This window comes from Leptonychotes weddellii, chromosome X (genome assembly GCF_054177405.1).
Source record: "Leptonychotes weddellii isolate Sample4059 chromosome X, ASM5417740v2, whole genome shotgun sequence".
Taxonomy (NCBI): Eukaryota; Metazoa; Chordata; class Mammalia; order Carnivora; family Phocidae; genus Leptonychotes; species Leptonychotes weddellii.
In genome coordinates this window covers 78,750,417-78,756,628 of record NC_138385.1, presented here as the reverse complement: position 1 = coordinate 78,756,628, position 6,212 = coordinate 78,750,417, and positions in this window count along the sequence as shown.

Sequence of the window (6,212 nt, the reverse complement as noted above, 5' to 3'; positions counted from 1 at the left end):
ATGTTCATACAATGAGATATAACTCAGCAATAAAAAAAAAAAACCTGATAGAAGCAAACATGTGGATGAATCCCATAGACAACATATTATGTGAAAGAAAGCCAAACAGAAATAAGGACAAACTATATGATTCCATGTATATGAAGATCAAAACAGCCACAACTATTCCATATCGACAGCATTTGAAATGGTGGTGACCTGATGGGGAGTGTTAACTACGAGATAGTACAGCGGAGCTTTCCTGAGAACTGGTCATGTTCCATATCTTGATCTGGGTACTGGTATCATAGGTGTATACACATGTAAAAATTCATTGAGTTTTATTTAAATAGATAAAAGATTATATATTCAGAACTGTAGAAAGGCCCTGTTGAAGTGACACTTCTGGGCTGGCTGATTTCCAAGCACCCAGCCTTGGTCCCACAGTGACCTTATTTACAGAGATTCTCCATGGGCAATATAATTTAAATGCTGTGTTTAGGAGCCAGTGATGCTGAAATATAGATTTAGTATCATCTCTATTATGAAATGCCACTCAGTCATATGGCTCATCATTTTCTATTCTTAAACACAGAAGTTGAAAGCTTAAAAACAATTTATAGCCTGCACACATCTATGTAACCAGCACAACTTAAGCAACTCCTTGTAAGCTACTGTTTAAGTAATGACAAGGTATTCTTGCAGGACTGTGGTATAAATCTAAGAGCTTTGCTTAATAAAATATTTATTTTTTTTGAGGTTTATAAAAAGAAATGTCTTCTAAATATCTTATTTCCTAATTTTTTTCATACACATGTCTTATTTTCACATATAATATATCACCGTTTCAAAGAATGAAAAACAAGATGCAGACCTGGAAGAAAGGTATAGCCCACATTTGCGGTTTTAGTATATGTGCTGCTGAAGCGAGCACTGGCCTACATTTCCAAACCATACTCTCGATGGGACAATTTTCTACCTGAGCTGGACTATCCCACAATGGCCAAAAAGGCAGGAAAGTGCTCTAGACACTCAGAAAATTGAAGCCACTGAGACTTCTGCTGAGGTGTTGACTTTTGCTTTTGCTAAAGTTTTACACGGTCCTCTGTGAGTGGTTGTCCCAGATATAAAATCACACAGGGATGAAGCTGAAGTCACAGTTTCGTCTTTGGAAATTTCAGAATGTTTTTTCAGCACTGCCTTTCTGATCTTTGAAATGGAGCAAACCCTCATACTCTGGAGATGATTTTTTACACCAGAGAGTATGCTTGAATCATTCTTCTTTTGGGGAGTGTCTGTTTCTTAAGTGGTAACCTTGACATATTATTAAAAGTGTTACCTCTCCCAAACACTCTCAGCACTGCAATGGCTGAAACAAAGTAGAATATGGAGGAAGATTTTTCACATCAGTGGAAGTGGTAGAGCCAGAAAATGAATTGGATTCCTTTTAGATGAATCTTTTATGGATCAGCAGGTTTATTCAGAGTTACTTAAAAAGTAGTTAACATTCCATTAGCAACAAACTGTGATCTGCGTCAGCAATAAGACATCCCTTAGTCATTTATTTTAGTGCAAGAAGGCACTTCACAAAAAATGCAAATATTGAATATCTAAGGGGCAAATAAATACTGAGGCAAAATTAGGTCATTTTTCTTATAGAATTATGGACTTTATGCTTGATTCTTTGCTTCATTTAATCAAAGCATTTGGCTGTTTCATTTTTGTCAGTAAGTTTATGATCAGAAAAGATGAAATGATTTTAAAAGAGCAGTAAAGCTAACATATTTTCAAAGTTCACAGCAATGACTTCAGTAACAAGTGCTTGGAGCTATTGTACAAGGGGGATAGGAGATGCTCTTTGGGGTTTCCCAAGCCTGTGTTGTGGGACAGGGCACTGCTAAACATGAAGAGAGGCCTGGTCTCGAATGCTGGGGAATCTTGCAGAGGCTCACTAAAGCAGAGTGCCCTTTATCTTGACTACATTGTGTTTAACCTTAAGCTCCTACACTTTAGAATTTCTCTTGGTATTGACAAGATGGAAGCAGAGAGTAGAAAAATCCCAAAGTCAGCTTCCCATAGAGTGGAGAGGTTAATTGCACCAAGCTCCTTTTGACTTTTGAAATAAATGGATGACAATCATGCTGGAGAAAACTGAAAGCATCCATGTTATTTTTTTTCTCTGAATTAATTAGATGCATATAAAGTTAGACCTCCTCTTCTGGGAAGATGGAGTAAGTGTATTTATCCCTTGTCCTCCCAGTAAGTACAACTTAAATATGTATAATGTTATCTATATACTCTGAAAGATGAAGAGAAGAAGGCAGACTGGCTAAAGACAACCTTGGAACTCAAGAAAGGACTAGGACAAGGTCAGGCTAGCGGACAGAGAAATTAGACAATAACTTCTTTACTTTAGCCAAAAACCATAGAAAAACCTGTGGCCTCACACTCGCCCTCACCAATAAAGGCCAAATGGAGGATAGACTTTTTTTAAAGATTTTATTTATTCATTTGAGAGAGAGAGAGAGCATGAGCATGGGGGAGAGGCAGAGGGAGAAGCAGACTCTCAGCTGAGCCAAGAGCCCAACACAGGGCTCGATCCTAGGACCTGGAGATCAGGACCTGGGCTGAAGGTAGACGCTCAACTCTCTGAGCCACCCGGGTGCCCCGGAGGCTAGACTTTCACAGTCACACTTGCTAGACTGTAATAAAGTGCCACAACTCCCCACTGGAGTGGTATCAGAGAAGGCTGAGTAGGGGGCAGGGCTTTCATATTTATCCCTGTCAGGTGGTAATAAGACTCTGCCCCCAACACTGTCAGGGAAGGCCACATGGAAGGCCTGGACATCTCCCTACACTCTGCAGTAATGAGATGCCCATCCCAACTGGAGTGACAGGAAAGACTTTCACCACCTCTCACTTGTGATGACAAAAACCCTCCTTGTGGTGTCACTGGAAGCCATGTGAGGAGCAGGAACAAGGCACTCCTAGCCCTTCCTGCCAGAGAGGTATCAGGGGAAGCCGAGGGGAAAGGAGGAACTCCCACCCCGCCCAGCAGTTAATAAGTCTTCTACCCCTTGAGTGTCGATGGAGGTTGAGTGGGAAACCTACACTTCTGCTTTCATCTGGCAGTAAACAGTTGGTGTCCTACCTTTTCCTGCTGGAATGATGTCATATGAAATCAACTGAAACAGAAGGTTGAAATAAGATTCAGGCTCTCATAACATAATACCCAAAAAGCACGAGTTTCAAATGAAAATCCTTCTTCATAAAAATAACCAGGAAGATCTTTATTTGAATGAGAAAAGACAATCAATAAATGCCAACACTGAGATGACAGGGATGTTAGAATGATCAAAGATTTTAAAGCAGCCATCTTCAACAAAAAATAAAAGCTTGAACAAGCATTATGAGCATGTTTGAAACAACAGAGAATATCAGCAAAGAAATAGAAAGTCTCAACAAAGAAATGGATGATATAGGGAGGAATCAAATTTTAGAAGTGAAAAATACAATAAATGAATTTTTAAAAACCCATTGTTTGAGCCCAACAGTACAAGGAAGGGGACAGAAAAAAAGACTACTGACTCTAATCTGAATACCAGAGAAAAGGAGAATTAAAAAAAAAAATGAACAGAGCCTCAGGGACAGAAATCTAATATTCATGTCATCAGAATGAGAGGAGAAAAAAGGGCTGAAAAGGTACTTGAAGAAATAATGGAGGAAAACTCCCAAAATTTGGCAAATGACTGCAGATTGAAGAAGCTGATAAAATTCTAAGCAGGATAAATCCAAAGCAATCCATACCAACACAGATCAGAGTCAAACTTCTGAAAAATGAAAATAAAGGAAAAGTCTTGCAAGCATCTACAGAGATATGACACCTTACCTAGAGGGGAAAAGCAACGATAATGACAATGAATTTGTCATTAGAAACCATGGAGGCACAAAGAAAGTGGCATATTTTTTAAGTGCTTAAAGGAAAGAACTGTCAACCTAGAGTCCTATATCCAGTGAAAATATTGTTCAGAAAGGAAGAAGCAGCCCAGATATTCTGAGACAAGGGAAAATTAGTTGAATTTGTTACCAAGAGACATACTCTAAAATAAAGGTGAAAGAAATTTCTCTAAGCAGAAAGGATGTTATAAAAGAAGGAATACTGGAACATAAGAAGGGAAGAAAGAATACAGTGCACAAACATATGGGTAAATACTATAGACTTTTCTTCTCCTATTGAGTTTTCTAAATTATGGTTGATATTGGATGAAAAAATTATAACACTATCTGATATGGTTCCAAATATATGCAGAGAAAATATTTTAAAAATTATATAAAGGGAGATAAGGATGCTGCACTTGACTCAAACTGATAAAATGATGATACCAGCAAATTGTGATAAGTTATGAATATATAATAAGAAAGCTATCATAACAAAGTTATATAATGAGGTACTCTTAAAAACACTTTATATTACTCAAAATGGTGTTTAAAAAATGTACAAGTAATCCATAGTAGGACAGGAAAGTAAACAGAGAAATAGAAAGTGGAGTGAACAAAGAAAAATTCTAAAATAAAATGAAGAGGAAAGGTAGGGAGAAAACTAGTATTCTTTTAACAGTAGGAAAGAAACAAGTTGTATCATTACAGACCCTGCAGGCATCAGAAGGTTAACAAGGGAATAATGCAGAAAATGTCTACACATATACATTTACCAACTCAGTCGGCAAGGATGTGCATAAATCAAAACCCTTGTGCATTGCTGTTGCAAATGTAAAATGGGGCAGGCACTATGGAGAAGAGTACGGTGGCTTCTCAAAAAATTAGAAATATCACCATATGATCCAACAATCCCACTTCTGGGTAGATACCCAGTAACTGAAAGCAAGGACCCAAATATTCATACACAAATTTGTATACAAATATCTGCACACCCAGGTTCATAGCGGCACTATTCACAACAGACAAAATGTGGAAGCAACCCAAGTGTCCACTGATGGATGACTGGATGAAGAAAATGTGGTATATACATACAATGGAATATTATTCAGCTTTAAAAAGAAGGAAATTCTCTCATATGCTACAACATGAATGAACCTGGAGGACATTATGTTGAGTGAAATAAGCCAGTCATAAAATGATAAATGCTATATGATTCTACTTATAGAGTGGTCAAATTCCTAGAGACAGAAATAGAATGGTGGTTGCCAGGGCTGTAAGGAGGGGAGAATGGGGAGTTATTGTTTAATGGGTATGCAGTTGGAAAGATGAAAAGTGTTCTGGGAGAGAGATGTTGGTAATGGTTAAACAACAATGTGAATATAATTAATGCTGCTGAACTGTACATTAATGGTTAAAATGGTCAATTTTATGTGTATTTTACCACACATACACACAAAAATGTTAAAATGAAAAAAAGTACTTCACTCAGATATATAAATAAGGTACCCCACGGTAGTTATTTCTATATCTGGCTATCCACTTATCCCCCTCACCCCAACTTGGTCTGACCCAGTAAAACGTGGAGGCCATCAACATCGTATATCCCTTATTCCATGTATTAGTATTCTTGTGCTTCCTCTTTAAACAGATGCAGAAGGAAATCTTTTGGTAAACTCATTTAAAGTAAAGAATTAGTGCCTGAATTTTAAGTGTAAAGGAGCTTGTCAGGATTCAGGTGTAATTCAAAGATAAGCAATACAGACAGACCTCCCTAGTGATATGAACAAGCCACTGGAATGATATTAGTAAGCAGGACACATCATAGCATCTCCGGTGTGTCTCTCTATGTCCATTTAACTTATTCTCTCTCTGAAGTCGGGTCTTACTGATGTTTTGCCTGCTGCATACATTGCCACCCCTCAGCTCCCAAGTTTACCTAACCAAATAACTGAGACCAAAAGAACCTCTCCTAGAGAGGGAATCTGATGGTTTTTCCCAGATCAGTTCCTTGCTCTTTATCCAACTGGCAGTGGGGTCATGTGGGAGGATGAATATGGATATTGAGGACTCAGATCTAGGGTCCAGTGATATTTGCCTTTTGAAAGAGATGATGTGCAACATGAAACTATTGGTAACAGAGAATTATAGGCATGAATGAAGCAGATAACTTCGGATGAACATTGTCTTGGGGTCTCACAAATACCGCTGACCTGTGCATGTAGGGAGGATGACCTTATCTGTTATACAGATGTCAAAAGTTCCTATATCAGTATTAGAGGATGGGAGTGATTCAT